The sequence below is a fragment of the Nipponia nippon genome, unplaced genomic scaffold (assembly GCF_047370975.1).
Source record: "Nipponia nippon isolate SJK-2023a ecotype South Korea unplaced genomic scaffold, ASM4737097v1 scaffold_4, whole genome shotgun sequence".
NCBI classification, from domain to species: Eukaryota; Metazoa; Chordata; class Aves; order Pelecaniformes; family Threskiornithidae; genus Nipponia; species Nipponia nippon.
In genome coordinates, this window is record NW_028262358.1 from 84,979,362 (window position 1) to 84,998,259 (window position 18,898).

Below are 18,898 nucleotides of genomic sequence, written 5' to 3' on the forward strand. Positions count from 1 at the left end.
AGTGGAGAAAGAATTCAAAACATTGAATGCAGCACAGACATGAGAGTCATGCTACAGGTCAAAGAGGAGACCATCAAGTCTGGCAAGTAAGAAAGACTGAAGATATGAAATAAGTAAGTAAATTTAATTTTTTTTATAGTTTTGACTAGGATGGCAATAAGGGCAGCAACTGAGTGTCAGATTTGATGTATGCAGTATAATAGGCTGGATTTGCTTTTCAGGACATGCGAACATCTGTGGCACAGAGATTCCCAAGCTCTCAGCAACCAAGTCTGTTCCAAAACTGGAAGCAAGAAAGCCAGACATTCTCTCCCCAGGGTGGCATGCTGAGATAACACGGCTTTGCTGCTTCCCAGACCTGAGCTAATGCCTGAGCTATGCTGGAGAGCAGCACCAGTTTCTTCGGAGCAAGTTCAGGTATCTCTAACAAAAGACATACTTCAGAGAGTCTGAAAAGCTAAATCCCCAGTTTAGATCCCTCACCTGTTTCTATAAGGATACAATAATGCACAGCACTGTTATTCTCTTCTTATTATCTATGCATCCACTTGATAGGTAGAGTCACATAATGAGAGGAAGACCATAAGTTGCCATCCGTAATTCAACAAAATTTGGTGTTGAAGCTGGCATATGTAAGACTGCCTTCAACTCAGGAACGTGTATAAGTGTCAACTGAACAATTTTTATTCTGAAGCCTCCATCTAGCAGACAGGTCTTCCCCAGGGCCAGCATGTGCATACTACATCATGCACCCAACAGATTTCGTAACAACCCAGCTACAGAGTCATTATCCTTTGTCTAGGCTTAGGCACATGCTGGACACTCTTCTGGCTGCAGTTTCACCAGCAAAGAAAGCTGGTGCTCAGGAACCATGAAATATACCCATGAAATATAGCCCTACCAGGAGTTATGGCCGCTTCAGGTCTGCTGGTTGAGTTGTTCACGTGCTTGTCTCTCGTCCCCTTTGTCCTTCACATTTCTCTGTGGCCTAGTGGCTCAGGTCCATGTGAGGGTAAGGATCTGTGTTCAAAACTTTTTCTTTGTCATGTTGAAGTAAGAGGCGCCTGCGTTTTGAGAAGGCTATTAAAAATAATCCATCTTTGCTTAATATAATGCAGAGTTAAACAGGTAGGAATACTGGAAATAAAGTGGGTAACCAGAGAGTTACAACAGAAGAATAAACTCTCTTATTGATTTCTAAAGAGGCAAAACATCTGCCCTATTTTTAAGAATATATCAGATCTGGATAAATTTCCTGAATTTTTGTGATGAAAAGGAGGATGTAATTTGTATACATGAAAAAGCATTGCAACGGACGTTCTCGTTTTTAATCTACTTGCAACATTGAAGCTGTTACAGGTTAAATTATTTATATGAAGATTTTAACAACAAGAGAAAAAAATACCCCAAAATTGTGTAAAATATTGTTAATTTCCTTCAAACATCAATTAAATGTTTTCAGCCTACATCACGTATGAATGTTAGTATCAAAACCAGCAAACAGCATGTTGAATAGAAATAGAGCACGCATACTTGAATACCACTTTTGTTGGTTTTAGGTGATGTATTTGTTTGATTTCTACCATGACATGCTCTTCCTGTTCTGAACTTTTCCAGAAGCCTAGATTAATGACAAAATGATCACCAGTATAAACTTCCACAATGATAATAACATATGCTGGCATAGACAGTGTAATCACTGCCACCGAGATCCTCTGAGAGCATGAAATAAACGCACTGCACTCAAAAAAGAACTTAATTTGTGTGCTATTTCCAATATTATTGCTGTAAATATGCAGGGACTTAACTAACTGACCACTTAATATTAATAGGATGATATCCAATATCACAATATTAATGTGCTATGATAAGTATTTGAAATACTCACTCTGTGCTGTTAGATAAATTCCCTATTAGACCTGTCCTTGATAATGTGCATATTGTTTCTGAAAGCAATTTCTGAATTATTTAGAAAAGACCCGTTTTTCTCCTGAGACATAAAATGAAAATGAACTGCAGATTTTCTGCAAGTTCTTATTACCATTTGGTCTAGACCACATTATAACCAAATTATGGTGAAAACCCTTGAATAAAGTAATTTCACAGGAAGCTGTTAACCTGCTAAAGCACCAAGAAATACAGATCAGACTGAAATGAGCTTTAGTTGTATGCTTCTTGATTCAACTATTTAGATAATGTACTTTCATTTAGATCAGCAGCTAAATGTGTGAAGGATAATAGCCTTTCTTGTACAGATATAATGAGACATCAGTACAGAGGTACAGAACAGCAGCGAAGAAGAAGGGGAAAAAAGCAGTTCTGATGCCTGAAGTTCTCTCGCGACAGACACTTTTTAAAAAGAATATGACTACGGAAGCAACAGGCATTTATGTCAGACACTTTCATACAACTGGAGAACATGAATCTGTCACCTGATGAAAACTGATTAAGGGCCATCAAGCCCAGAAGTGGAAATTCTACTGCTATTGAGAGAAAAAATGCACAACATAAAGAGAGGGAGATATTTATGCACATGCCATCTCTTTTCTTAAGCAGAAAATAAGCAAATTTCAAAGTCAAGTTTCTTCCCTCCTCCATCCTATTGTACGTAAAATCAGTTCAGAAACTTTAAAAGGAGGATGAGACAATGTAAGCTTGCTCTTCACTCTGAAGTTCTTCTAACATATCTATAAAATAGTCACCAGCAGCTGGTTTCAGAAAAATTTAGTTCAAACTGGTGATTTATTTTCAGGTGCCAAAATATCATCTTTAAGTACATTAATGTATATAATGACACTGATAATCTGATTTTATTTTCTTTGTGTATTTGCTTTGCAGCTTAAGCATATATTTTTATACTGCCCTAACTCACTTTGATTACATTACAGTTGACCTCAAAACAATGTGTAAATACTTCTGGATCACTTGAGTTTTATCTTTTGTATCGATATTTGTGCACATGGCATACTACTCCAAAAATATAATTAATCTAGGCCCTGGACCAAGCAAAAAATCATGGGAAATTTAAGCCTGTACTTAAAATAACTCCTTGCAGAAGCACTTTGTTGAATGGAGGTCCTTATCCTGTGATGATATTATCAACCCTATTACTATATGACTATTATTAGTAGAGCCAGTAAAAATGCAGCTTTTCTTTTTTTCAAGACGTTTCATTAGTTCAAAATTTGCCTTCACTGAAAGTGAAATGAAAATTACTATTTTTACAATTAAATACTAAGTGGACCTCAGACATTTCTTTCCAATTATTTACCTTCAAAGGATTTATTATTTTGTTCAGTTACTCAGCTTTTTCATCCTATACCAATGGCAGTAAATCATTATATATCATTCAAGACATGGCACAATGTGACACACAATATGTTACACTCTGCACCCCTCCTGATTTGCTAAGTTACATAAGATATGTGTGCAAATTCAGCATACCACATAGGGGTCTACATGTGAGCTATTCACTTAGATATTCTCCCTTCTGTGAAGAGAAATAGCACTTATGATGTACAATCTATTTGACCTAATTTAGACATTTACTTAGCAATGTCATAAATCAAACCCTAGGAATGCCTGTTTTTTTCCACTAATCAGCATGAGCAATTTTGCACTGCTCTTGTTTGTGTGTCATAGGACACTTCAAATAATTTCTACCTCAGCTTTATTTTTTTATTCTGTATTATTAGAGTATTTGTCAAATCATTATAAGAACAGCAGCTATGCTGATATTTCAGGTAGTATACCTTTTCTTTAGTTATCTGTTTTCTGTCTCCCATTTGTGTTTTAATAGAAAAGTCCAACGTTCAGCACTCTGAGCAAAAAAGGAAGACTAGCTTCTGTATACTAACTAAAGGTCTGGCCGCTTTCAATAGCCAGGGAAAATTCCAGGGATATTGAAAACACTGATCTTTTTTACTATTTGTTGCTGTTGCCATCATTATTACAGGAAGATAAGGTGACACCTGAACCCCGCTTGGACTCAGCACTGCAGAATAAAGGGGAGACCAAAAGACAGAGCTGGTACCACTGCTAAATAGAGCAGATAGGAATCCCAAATGTTTCAGTCTCTAAGACAGAAGGTCCATCTTTTTCACTTGCATAAAGGATTTGAATTAACTTTTAACTAATATATTTCATATATACTTTAGCTGTTGGGAAGGGCTATTCTTCTTTTTCTTTCAATGTAGGCATGACCAGAAAAGAAAAAAGGGAAGACACAGCAAATCTCTCTAGTGAATTGGAAGGATATATTGCAAGCCACTATTAGTAGTACGCCTTTTCTTTTAGGAAGAAAACATTGGGAGAAAAAGCTTATGAGTTCTTTTTGCAAAATACCCTTACAAGCTATGACAGATACAAAATACCATGACAATATATTAGAGGGGACAACATGATACAGGAGATTGTCTTGATAGCTTACATAAAATTGAAAGCTCATGCTCTTAGGTTAGAAAACTGATGAATGAATTATTTCTGTGTAGCGATAAATAGAAATGTAAGTAAGCCTACCTGACTGGTGTTCCAAGGCCAGGAATAGGAAATAAAGGTGGACCTTCACTTACTATATCTGTAGTTCTGAAACCACCAGCAGGCTACCTAAATATAAAAAGATGCATTGCAAGATATGTAAGGTGACAAAACAGACCAGATGAAAGTGGGTTTTTTTCTTTTGTTTTGCCTTGACTGTTGGCAGTTAGGTAATGTACCTACATTTGCAGAAGCATTGCATATGAATATATACTAAATATTAACTGTATCATGGATAGAAAGTATGTATTTTTACAAAGTGCCCAGGAGTACACTGTACTTGTTTCTAGGATTGTTTGTGTGGATTTTTATATTTGTAGTATCCATTGTACTTATATACTTTATTAATCTGATTATTTCACAGGAGTTTTTTGTCTGACTTTCATTGCTGCTTTTTACCCATTCTTACAAAAGATTGATTGCTCCTAGTTTCCACTTACTTGAGAAACACCAAGAAATTCCCTGTCTTACAGGGAAGTTGGGTTTTTTGTGTCTTCTATTTTGAAAGAATAGTGAGATTTCAAAGCTTTGCAGGATCAGGGATCAAAGCCCAAAGTGTCTCAGATTCCACACCCACTCTATACAAGGAATCATCCATCAAAAAGTGGGATTCATATCCCATGGAAAATCTCAGTCATTTTTTTGTCATCCTGAAATAAAATCAAGAGTAAAAACTTATTCACACCCCAAGGACATACTAGGAGGCAACGAGTGGTCTAAACAAGTCTCATCTTATATAAAAAGCCAGTGTCTGATACACCTGAACTTTAAATTCCCGTGAGACACTATGGCAGCTCAGCTAGGTAAAGGCTATTACTGCCAACCAAAAAAAAATGGCTTTTTCATTTTCTTTGAGGAAGAATACAGTGCAACAAGTTTTTAAAACATATTTTTCTAGGAATTTTTTTTTTTTATATGAACTCATACTTCCAAATGCTACTGATGTTTTAAGAATGGAGTATTCAAGAATTTATCTGTAAAGGCTATAATCCCTACTAGATAGAGAATACAATAATGAGAAAGGAAGTAGAAAAGCACACAAAGAAAATAATCACTTCAGAGTTTTCAATATAAAAAATGATCCTATTCAAAGTCTGTCAAGGTAACTGAGAATCTTTCCCATACCTTCAGTGATCTTTGGTTCAGACTTATATTGATGCTCACTGTATCATAGTAATTTCTTTTGTTTCCTATTCATTTAGAAGATTTTATATTACATTAATCCTTCACATACTGCCAATTTTGAGGTCTTCTCTAGCTCTAAAATCTGACTTGAAGTATGAGATTGGATGGTAATAAGGCAAAGAAGGAGTACTTCTTCTGGATATAAGCAGGAATCTAAGTTCTGCTGGAGTTTTCATCAAGCATAACACTAGCCCTGATAACCCTTAGACTATTGAAATACTTCTATATATACATAAATAAAAGTTGTGCTAAGAAATGCAACTGTCAGAGATTTATGCATGTTTTGTATCCCCAAAGTAATGCAGAATACACAAACACTTAACTAAGTGAATTATGGGTCTTTGCTATAAGCAAGACAGAAATCTGCCACCAGAGAAAGACAGCAATGACTGATTCCAGGTAAATGTTTCTATAAAAGGAAACAAGAGCTATTTGGTACAAATCACTCTGCTTCCCCCTTGTGCTTCTCTCTGTAGACACACTATATAGTCATTTGAAGAAAAAATAGTTTGTAAGTGGCAGCAAAATGAACCCGCTGCCTATTTTGACCATACCAGAGCTCCAGGAAGGGAAGGTCTATGGGGTGTCAGCAGCAGCAGCAGCAGGCTTCCCTGCCCTCTAATCCCTGCTTTTGGGATACTGCTGTGGAAACCTAGGTCTGCTACTGCTTTCTGAAAGGCAAAGAGCTGAGGTCTAGTATCCCAGATCCCCAGGCTAACAAGGCCCTTCTTCTCTGCCTTTGCTTCCCACAGTGGGAAAAGTGTTACTCCCACAAGGTCTAGTCTGATATCCTTTAGCAACAATATTTGGATTTTATTTGCACCACTGTCAAGCTTTGAAGCAGCTCTGCTGAAACATGTGCTTTGATCTTCCCTCTTTTTCTTTGAGCATTTACCATTGCCTGGAAATACCCCTCTAGAAGCCTTGTTAAATGTCTGGCTCCAAGGGTCTCATGGAACTATGAGGTTCCCAGTCACATAACACTGCTTGAAGCATTTCTCAGACATTTAAGATGCTTCATCACTAAATTTAACTCTCATCATTCACTACATTTTATTCTGATCAGTCAAGTGTTTTGAGCAACTGGAGATAGCAGCATTTTTTTTTAACCTTACATGTCTTTTTCATATATCGCAGAAAGCTGACGTTAACCGTAACATGAAGCTTATTCCTGCTTAGCCATAACTCCCAACGAAACCAGTTGGGAATTTTGACTGTTTAAGAAGAAAGGGAGGAAGTATGTTCAGAAGGAAATATATATGTAATATGTGTAATTGGGCCTACTTTCTGAAGTAATGCTCCCTGGTCCCTATTAGTTTCACTCAAGGGTGTCTTGCTAAGTGGCACTGTAACTTATTTCGGTGTTTCTTTCAGTAGAATTTTAAAACATTTATCATGCTGAAATACTTAGAGCAGCACACTCTGTTTGGTATCATTAGATCTCATTAGCAATCAGCATTTAAAAAACATTTTCTCAGGGTTTTTTCCTTAATACCCATACATATAGTTTTCCCGTAATTAAACAGATCTATTAGTTTCACATCATGGGTGGGATGGAATTTTAAATAACATTCATCTCTTTCAGAAACAAATAAGAGTCTGAAATGAAAAAGTGCTCAGTTAGCTTGCTGTTGCCACAAGGGTGGGGAACAGGATGGGAAGACAACAATGCAGCTTAAATACACTGTGGTGTGGGACTGAGAAAGGGGTGGAAGGTTTTCAATCAATCCAAGCAAAGAACGATCACTTCTGTGACAGGCTGGGAAGCCCTGGCTCTGCCTAACACAGATCTAACCTTTCAAGGTTTTGCAGAAGGCTGATTTCAGTCAAACACTGAACTTAAAGCTGGATGTACCCTGCTGAAACTGGAACATAAAGACGCTTGAGATGTTTGCGGATGCCAGGCTGTGCCCAGGGAGAGGGGAACTGGAAGGCCAGGTGTTTTGCTTGGCGCGGTTACTGTCACTTCTCAGCACACAAGATGTTCAGCACCAAGGGAAACATTCGGGTTTTAGAATTAAAACACCATTGTCATATTACTTGACATGGTTGTATTGGCGGAGGTGGGCAGGGTTGTGGTTTCCAGATTTGGTTGAGAAATCATTAGCACAGATCAGCCCTGCACCTGGATTTGTTTTGCTTGCCTACAAAGAGGTAACAGAAAGCTAAGCAAGCTTAACTCAATAAAAGCCATTAACAGCAGGCATTTTCCTTCTTCAGGAATTCCCAATTGCACAAGTCCAGCAAACTCTGTGTCCAGGAAGTCCTGCTCTCATTCCGTCTCAAAGTCGCATTTCACCTCTTTCTGTAACTTTTCAGCACACAGAGCACACAGATTGAATCCAATAAACCAGCCCCATCTTGTGTAACCAGGGAAATCCATCAGCTGACAGCATCTAAGTCTGCAATAAATATAGCAATAACCACAATCATAATGGTAAGAAGAAAAGTTCCTGCATGATTATCTAATGGTACAATGAAGCTTGGGGGACTATAGATATTAGAATTTTTTACACATAAGAAAATTAAAACATAAACCCATACTTTGGCTTAGTGCAAAAAACACTCAAAATCTGTAAGTCACTTAAGCTCTTTGATTGAGTACAGCCTAATTTACACCAGATTTAAGCTTTTTTCACTGCTGGGGAACATCCTACAAAGAAAGAGGGAGGGGTTAACCTTCTGTCACTTTGGCACTCCCCTTTTGATAAGCCCTCTTATCTGCCATCAACATCAGAGCTGCATTCATTGGCGTCTCTACGCTGAGCTGTGGAAGAGGAACATCTGACAGCAGATCAATCAAAGCATTTACTTTTTTCTATAGTGTAAATAGTAACAGTGAAAAAAAGTTTCTAGAACTACAGAGCAGGGATGTGCCTGGCTGGAAGGAACATGGAGATCTGCTGATAGCACTAGAAAATAAAAACAATCCTTCAAGTTCTGTCTAAAATGTTTATTGCTTCTCAAGTTAAAATTGCAATATTTTCTTCTTTCCTCAGTAGGTCCCTGTTGCCAGTCAGCACCCACCATTGCCCGGCTGGACCATGGTGTTACCTTCTTAATTTTTAACTGTTGCCATCAACTAGCCGGCTTGTTTCTCTCCTGAACCTCATCCTCTTTCCTTGGCATTTTCTCTCCCTCACTGACATCTTGGACCCTGGGACTACTGTAATTCTCCCCATAAACATCTATCTACAGGAACGCATGCCCTGCTGCTGTATAGAGAAGAGGAACACCTGATGGGAACATCAGACTGACCAGACTTCCATCTTCCAAACTGGAGAACACAAGGCTTCCCTCAGACAAAATCACTGATGCTTCTTCTGCTGGCCTCCCTGATGCTGTGGAGAGCTCTGGTCTCTCTCCAGGCAGCAGACTGAATCTGTGACAGGGGACGCCAGATGATGAGGCAGGCATTTTCATTTCTAGCCAGCCTACCGTGAGAATCCTGGCTTTCTTCTTCTGAACAGCCTTGTCATCTCTCAAAATGCAGCTGGAATTCCTCACATCAAAAACAAGTCTGGGCTGCTGATAGCTGAAAACTGCTATTCAGTGGGATGATTTTGTGTACAGTAAGCCTACACATTCGCTGTGCCAGCTACCCTTCTGCCCAGCATTAACTCCAGGTCTGATAAGACGTGGAAAGGAGTGGTGTGTATATCAGTCAACCTGCATCAGGCTCAGCATGTGTTAAAGAAGGAGCTGCAATGGGAACTCTGACAACTTTAATCAATATACTGCTTCTCCAGACTTGCTCCTACACATGCCTCCAGCCCTCCTGCTTCCTCTGTGGCTGTGCCAAGCCTCAGATTTCATAGCGCCAGTCTGTAGAGACCATGCTGTTCATGATCTCTCATGAACTCGTGAGCATGGTGTCCCTAACTTCTTTATTGTACAACTTTGAAATGTATCCTGTAGCCAATGATGACTCCATCTATTTCTGATCTGATCTAAAACATATTTCCTCCTTTGTTGTACTTCTACTTTCTATCCCTGGTTTCCTTCTTATTTTTAAACTTTACCATGGAGCTCCATATGGTGTATTAGATTAAAGCCATTACACAAAGAAGGTGGAACATTTTGTTGTACTGTTCCCCATCCCACCACATCGAACTGCTATGAGAAGAGGGGAGAGTATTGTAGAGAAGGAGAAACAAGGCAAAATCTTCTGCTAACCATAGCTCCCATTCTCTGCAAATCTGGAAGAGAGGAAGTCGCAGTCAACAGCCATACTCATTAAAAACTATCTGTAGGACAGAAATTCCCAAAACCAATTTAGGCTGCATGCAGTGGACCAAATAAATCCCTACTATAACTTCTCTTAGTTCAGTTCAGAAGAACTTCGTCCAACGTTATCTAAGCTCAAAGAAATTTCTACAAGCATGAACTACAACTTGGTGACATTTACTATGGAGCTCCAGAGATAGAATGAGAACAAAGAAGACCCTCAGCTTTCCAAATATGTATCATCATAGAAGCAATTGTATCACGAGTAATATTGATAGGAGGAATAAGCTTATACAATTAAATAAATATGAAATCTTTCAACTTAATGCTAAAGTCTTAGAAGAGCAATTTCCTGAACAGTTGGCAAGAAATGGAATAGTTTTAAGATAATCACAATAAATTCTTACAATACAATAAAAATAGGTATAAGATAAAAATCACTCAAAACTGAAATGTAAGAGGACAAAAGGTCAGAAATTGCAATAGAAACCCCTAGGGAATCTGAAAATGTATAGGGGTTGGGGGTTTTAAAAAATTGTCTAGCTATTGAAGAAAAATATTGTATTAACAAATGGACAAATGAGAGTAGAACTATCCCTCAGAGTCACTTCATCAACCACAATCATATGAAGAATCCAATGTATCTTTTTGAAAAGTAGTTGAAATACTGAATCTGCTAAAGCAGAGAACAAGCCTTTGTTAGCTACTTTTGAAGGTCATCAGTAGCTTAGTGTATAGGACGTTTTTACAACAATTAGATCAAAACTCAGATTGAAAATGTTGGTAGATTTCATAAGTTAAAATGACATCAATAGTTGACTCCTCCAGGGTGCTGTCTAGGAGCAGGGGTTTTATTCTAAAAAAATCTTGCTTCCGCTTGGAGCACCACTGGAGCCACACATTAATTTTATATGATAACAAATGATTGTTTGTTCATTTTAATTTTAAAAGACGTTTGAAGAAAGATAGTTTCATCCTGGTCACCTTAGGTGTTGAAGATCTGAAACTCCCCATTCCTTGTGTAACTCCTGAACAGTCATGCGGATCCCAATAATCAAAACAGGTGCGCATATGGTGTCTCTGGCATGACTGTACTTATACCATCTGTTAGGCTAAATTTGTACACCCAGTATTAAGTATTATAACTTCAAAAATGAGATGGACCTCGACAAGCAGGCCTTCAAATCAATGCTAGCATGTCCCATGTCTGAAAAATCCTTCATTTCATAAGGCTCACAAGCTATATTAAATGGCATGATAAATATAAATGTTGTGGATATAAAAAACCTCAGCTCCTTCAGACCATAGCAGTACGCAGAATGTAAAACATAAAAGAGTTTAAGAACAAGAAAAATTCAGTTTGCCCAACAGGCCTGCCAAATTTTATTCCTCTTAATATCATGTGAGCAGGAAGGAAAGTAATTATTATTTTTCCACATGACACTAATTCCTTTTGCAACTGACAGGCTGAACAAAGGCTGCACATGTTTTATTTGGCCAAAAGGCTAGTTTTTGTTTAAAAGCATAATGGATGATTCATTAGTTTAAAAAACAACCCTGCAAGAAAACAAAGAAAAATGTCATATTGGTGCAAATATGCAAATATTGTATCATACACAAACAGTACCTGAAACATTGTTTTCTGTCACATTAGCAGGAAAGATTTTTTAACAAGACTATTCAAAGGAAGCCAATGTCCTCTGTTTACTTGTGATTATATGTCCCCATTGAAAATATTTATGTTACCACCTTGAAATTCCTGGAGTCCCCTCCCACAACATGCGTAAATTTTAATCAACCAGTTGGAAAGCAGAATACATGCTGCAGATAGTAGATAACAAGTTAAAACTTATTAAGCAGGTTGCTCACTGCCACTAGACTAGTTTTGTTCAAAGTCAGGTAGACCAAAACAAATTTCAGATGTAGAAATTATAAATATTGGAAGCTGAGTGTGCCTCTGCAAAAAACTAAAAAGGGCAGAATTTGCCCATGAGTCTGTGAGGCCCTTCTCTGTTCTCTCACTGTGCCTTGGAAATGGTTCAATCTGCAGCATAATCATCACGTTGCAATGAAAGAGAGCGATATACTTGGAAAGGGAATTAGATGACAGAAGATTTGAGTTAATAAAAGCCGTGATAAAAAGAAAGCATAGAGATAGCATATATAAAGTATATATGGCAGGAGTAAAAACCTTAAGTGGTGAAATAAATTACTTAGTTATTTAAGGGATTAAAGATGGGAGGAATTAAAGATGGGAGGGATTAAAGATGGGAGGAATCTCCTGGAAACTATGCTAAGGCACATGGAAAATAAGGAGGTGATTGGTGCCAGCCAACATGGCTTCACTAAAGGCAAATCATGCCTGACAAATTTGGTGGCCTTCTATGACAGGGTTACAGCATTGGTGGATAAGGGAAGAGCAACAGTTGTCATCTACCTGGACCTGTGCAAAGCATTTGACACTGTCCCACACAACATCCTAGTCTCTAAATTGGAGAGACATGGATTCAACAGATGGACCACTTGGTGGATAAGGAATTGGCTGGATGGTCACACTCAAAGACTTGCAGTCAATGGCTTGATGTCCAAGTGGAGACCTGTGACGAGTGGCGTTCCTCAGGGATCAGTATTGGGACCGGCACTGTTTAACGTCTTTGTTGGTGACACAGACAGTGGGATTGAGTGCACTCTCAGCAAGTTTGCCAACACCAAGCTGTGTGGTGCAGTCGACATGCTGGAGGGAACGGATGTCATCCAGAGGGACCTTGATAGGCTGGAGAGGCGGGCCCATGTGAACTTCATGAAGTTCAACAAGGCCAAGTGCAAGGTCCAGCACATGGGTCGTGGCAATCCCTGGTATCAATACAGGCTGGGCATAGAATAGATTGAGAGCAGCTCTGAGGAGAAGGACTTGGGGGTTTTGGTTGATGAGAAGCTCAACATGACCCAGCAATGTGCGCTTGCAGCCCAGAAAGCCAACCATATCCTGGGCTGCATCAAGTGTGATCAGCAGGTGGAGGGAGGTAATTCTCCCCCTCTACTCTGCTCTCATGAGACCCCACCTGGAGTACTGTGTTCAGCTCTGGGGCCCCCAACATAAGGATGTGGACCTGTTTGTGTGAGTCCAGAGGAGGGCCACAAATATGATCAGTGGGCTGAAGCACCTCTCCTATGAAGACGGTCCAAGACAGTTGGGGTAGTTCAGCCTGGAGAAGAGAAGGCTCTGGGGAGACCTTATCGCAGCCTTCCAGTACCTGAAGGGGGCCTACAAGAAAGCTGGAGATGGACTTGTTACAAGGGCATGTAGTGATAGAACAAGGGGTAATGGCTTTAAACTGAAAGAGGGCAGATTTAGATTAGATAGAAGGAAGAAGTTCTTTACTATGAGGGTGGTGAGGTACTGGAAGAGGTTGCCCAGAGAAGCTGTGGATGCCCCATCCCTGGGAGTGTTCAAGACCAGGCTGGATGGGGCTTGGATCAGCCTGGTCTAGTGGAAGGTGTCCCTGCCCATGGCAGGGGGATTGGAACTAGATGATCTTTAAGGTCCTTTCCAACCCAAATCATTCTATGATTCTGTGATTCTATGATTAGATAAGATTAAGAAAATAAACATACTCAACAGGCTTCTAAATGGGGTGACAGTAAAAGACATATTCAACTGCAAAACAGTTTCCCAAATTAAGTGATAAAAAGTCCATTACTTCCAACATTCAACCATCATGCAAGAAAAGCACTAACAACTACACAAAGGAGGATTAATCTTCATTGGTAAAGAGAAGGGTGTGGTTTCATAACTGAGATGTTAGAGAACATTTCCTATACTTCATTATATTTCTAGTTTTAAAAACTGAGATACTCCATTTCATAAGCATGAAGTTCAGCACTCTTAACCTTGCTGAAAAACAGTTGCATTGTACAGACCTACCATAATTTTTATTATTCATTGCTGTATTTTCATCCAAAGGAGTAACACACATCCAGCGATACTGCATATATTATCACATACTGTAACACAAGGTAGAGAGAAATTTTTTTTTGTGATGCTTTGGTCCTTTCCTATTAGTATAACATTGCCCCGGAGATAATGTATATAAAGGTTTCTCTACCTCCTGTTATATCTCACTAACACTGAAAAGAAATATGGTGGAACATATTTGAGTAACCTCCAATATACTTGTCAGGCAAATTTTCTGAGTTGTTTCTGTCATCATTATTGATATCAAAGATAGTTATTCTGTTCTTATTTTTGCCCTTAGTAACCAAAGTCTCTTTCTGCCTGAGGATATATCTAACAGTCTACTTCTTTGTATCATAGTATCTTTTACCTGATGAATGAATGCAATTACTCATGATGATAAAGTAACGCAGGCTACGCTAATTTTAAGGCATGCTCCTTACTGACTCAAGGACCCTGTTCCAGTTTCTATTCTAGCTGGCAGCTTTCTTTCAACTTCAATCTGCCTAAAGCACATTGCAATTTTTCCAGCAACAAAGAAATTCTTAGAAAGCATCAGTAAAGCTAGCCCCAGCCTTTCCTGACATAATTCCTTAGAAATGACCCTCTCTCATTAGCATTTTTAAAAGGCCTGGAATTTTCACTAAATTTTATTTTGACATTTTCAAACTCATGAAGGGCTTTTCTTGGCCAAGATACCTTATAGGAGATAACTAAATTAACAGATAAATATGTTTCCAAATGACAAAAATCACACATAAGATCTTGAACTTAGATAAATGAAACATTTTGACAGACCCAATCTGATGTTTCTCCCCTCTGGATTTTCAGTTCACTCTTACAAAATATCAGTTTTTCAGCTCTAAATGAGACAGTGCCAATATTAAAAACCTTTCTACTCCTCCTCTAACTCAAGCTGTCAAGCTGGTATTTTTGAATAAATCAGTAGGTCTCCAGTCTCTCAGAATTTCTTTCAAGAATATTGCCCCAAATATTTTTTTAACAACTGTCAAGTCTTTTGCATCGATGGCTTGAGAACTGTTCAGGAACTTGGTATGTTATGCACATCTCCTAGAGTACATATCAAGGGTCCAGAAGTATCGTGACCACATCTGAGAAGATAATCATCTCCGCTCTATTTGTTAGTTGAAGCTCTGTGTCCCATGCACCCTGCCTCTGATTTCAGAGCAGACATGTCCAGAGACAACATGAGTTTGCCTGCATATCTTCCTCTTGTATCGTGGCTACCCTTTGGTTGTGCTCTGTGGCATTAGCTGAACACCTGGTAGCTCCCACTCATTGTTGCCCTTCGCAAGCCTGGTCTATCAAACCTCCCACCTCAGACATGGTTCTGAAAAAAGTCCATTTTCCCTACAAGGCTGCTCAGTATCCCCCTTGTCCATCTGGGGCCTTCTGAGCTAACAATGCCCCTCCCAGTCATGAGGAATTGAATAGTAAAACAAATTTGCAGTACAAAGATGTGCAAATTACAATCTGTTTTAATAGTGCATTTCTTCTCATAGTTTTCCCCCAAAATATACAGTCACTGTGATTCCTATCCAGGATATTTTAAAACACTAGAAATAAGATCTTTAGAAAATCCATTTCCTTTCTTTTTCAGCCCCTAAAATGGGCACTTGTGGTTCCAACCTCATCAGGTCACACTTTGTCTGTTACCTAAGAAGGCTTTCAAATAACCCTGGCTTAGGCTGAAACTTCTTTTGAAGGGAAAATCAATGGGTTGCTTTATTTTTTTAAGTGTTCTAATTCTACTATTCACAGTGTAAAGAGTGGCTGTAGGTAAAGAAAAAAATCCTTCCTCTCCCCCTTACCTCCCCCGACCTGCTACTTTCTCCCTTTTGAATGCCTTCAGCCTGAGCTGTGGAGACTTCAAAGACTTCAAAGGCAGCAGATAGTGCTGCTGGGGCTGACACTGAAAATGATGGATTCAGCAGAGAATGCAAAGATTATGGACGGTAGAATATCTTCATTTGTTTCAAAAGAATGGTGGCTTCATTCATTTCAAATGAATTAAAATGAATATTCAGAATGAGCAAACAAACAAAAACAGAGGAGGGAAAAATCACAGAAGGAAGAAGGAGTTAGTGTGCAGCAAACAAGTCAAATTTTCTGCTGTATTCAGCATACACTAAGGAGACAGGACATTAGTTACAGCTCTCTCCATGACTACCTCAAGCCAAGAAGGCAGAGAAGCATCAACTGGCGACTATTTCTTAGGTGCTTGTGCCAGCATGCATTATATTCAAGCTGGTTCCTAAACCTTGGTCCTGTTGCTGCCACAGGCTGTGGATCAAAGGCAGAGAAGCCAGCACAGTGTCCCAGAGAGGACTGGAGGATCCCGATGCTAGAGAAATCAGAGGCAAAGCCATTGCATGCACAGGGAGTTCCACCATGCCATTGGCAAGGGGCTAGAGGGACGTGGGAGGTGAGCTGCTGAGAAGGAAGTCATAGGCAAGGTCAGGGATTAACTAGGGAGGGAACCCATTTTATTTCTGGGATGGATTCATGCAAAACCTTAGGAGAAAATCCTGTGAGAGAAGTTAGGCAGCTCACTGTTTCTCATGTGTCAGCTGAACTGTCCCTTTCCAACTGGTTTCTTGTCGTCTGTAGTGATCTCAGCATCAAGTCCACTGCTGTCTGATCTTATACCTGCTGCAGAGGTCAGAAACTTGGTTAACCAAACATGCTATTTCTACTATTCATTAGGATTTAACGGTGGAATTATCAAAATAATCCTAAAATACTAATGGTTTATTTACACAGATACCTGAAAGTCTAGCAGAACCTCTTGAAAAATTCATCAGGGTTGGATACCATGTGAATTTTATTTCAGGCGTTATGCTTTTATGCGCAGTATCATAACTTTTTAACTAGTGCATATCAGCTCTAATGGGCAGGCAATGCAATTAGTGCATAGGGGCTCCACATCTTTTATTACAGAGGATTCTGGGTTTTCAATTTTGGGATTAAACAATTTAAAAAAAAAACACCTTCAAAGGGTTTGAGTAAGAGCCCTTCAAAATGAAAAATTATTTTCTTAGCTAGTTCTGGATGAACTACTCTGGTAAAAAGAATATTGTTTAATTTTCATTTTGAATTAAAGACCTGGAAAGCTGAGTAATACACAGGCTAATGTTGAGCTGAGCTGTGCTTCTGCTCCTCTGAGGGCCATAAAAATGTATTAAAACAGGAATTATTTTGTACACTGTGCTGTACTTCAACATTTAATTCTCAGCAGGCTATAAAATCACTTCCAGGATAATGAAATTACAAAAGAATTTTAATTTAATTTTCAATCCCTTATCGTTACAAATTGCTAAGAGAAGATGGTTGGAAGACAACTAGTGATATTTCTACTTTCCATCTTCTGACTGGTCAGGGCTTTCTGACTGAAATACCTGCAAAAGACTTTTGCAGGTAATTTAAATGAGATGTAGAGCAGAAGATCCTCAAATATGCAGCTGGCTACATCAGTTTATGCATTATGAAAACACTGTTGTTAGAAAGGGTTCCAAGTGGAAACAGCATTAATAGGCAAAATAATAATAAATAGGCAAAACAAATAATGAACAGGTAAAAAAAAAATAATAAATATCTGCACAGTAAGGGTTTAAGGTAAAGGCTTATTGTAACAAAAGGACAAAACAAAATCATATACTCTGAGTGTCAGATCAATAAAAAAATGAATGTCTCTGACAACTATGCTTCGATGTTATTTCAAAGAAAAGACAAAACCAAAAAGTTTCCAACAACAAAGCTTTTCCCTGTGATTTACAAAATATTCAAGGGTGAATTTTTTTTTCTCCTGGGCCAAAGACCACAGTTGTTGTTCAAGAGAAGTTGTCACTAGAACCAATGGAGACATTTAAGTCTAGCTTTCTTTCTGAAAGTTATGCAGATGCACACGCAGGCCTTATAGGACTGAAGCAAAAATTACTGGCCTGTAACAAAGCAGATCTTAATATAATTCTTCTTTCATGAAAAGGGGTGCAGGGCTGGATCTACAAAACATTTTAAATTCCTGCACTTTTTTTTTGACCTAAAGTTAAAGGCTAAGATATCTGACCCTCTGTAAAGTCCCAATAAATGAAGGGAACCTCCTCAAAAGACAAGGAATGGAAAATCCGAGAAATAATCTCTCCAAGAGCAGATTTCTATAAGAGAAACAATGACAGTAAGTACCTAAATGATGTTCAAGTGCTAATGTCTAGACATTTAAAAAAAAAAAAAAAAAAAAAAAAACCTCTAAAAATTCCATGGGTATCTGCCTAAGCAGTTTCCCACACGCGATTCGGCACACACTGTTAGATTGAGCACATCTTGCTTAGCCTCAAGTTCAGTGCAAAGCACAACAGAGCAGGTCAGTTTGATTAACAGGGAAAGGCCTTTAATTACCAAGTTTCAGGCAAGCAAGAGATAGGACAGGTCCACACCCTTGGGAGGGTGGGCTTTTTCATTGGCAGGAATGGGCAGGGTAATGTGGGTGGGAGCAGGCCAGCTTACCCTCCCTCCTCCAGCAACCCTCAGTCTTGGCCAAGCAATGACTGAGCTTCTGTGAAGAACACCACATGTGGATGACCATCATACTGAGCTGTGATTTTCGTCTTCTTTAAGTGACCATCTCTGTGACTTAAAGCAGTTTAAACTTGCTTCATAAGCTGTATTGTAACATCTGAGAAGGAGCACAACCAGAGGTCTTAAGCTCTTCTCGTCACTGGACCACGCCCACATAAATCAGCCTATTTATGCATCACAGTTCTCTCATGACCCAGCAATGAGATTCCTAAGTTTTGGTCCCCACTCCAGCTGCAGTTTGTGTATCTTATCCAATGACTTGTAAGAAGAAAATGTATAGACAGGAGCTACATGAGAATAGAGGCAAAGAGAAATGAAACAATGTGCTTGTGTCTGTAGTCAGTCTGGACACAGTCCAAGCTTGTACCTGAACTTTTCCACAACCTTGGTCAATGCTTC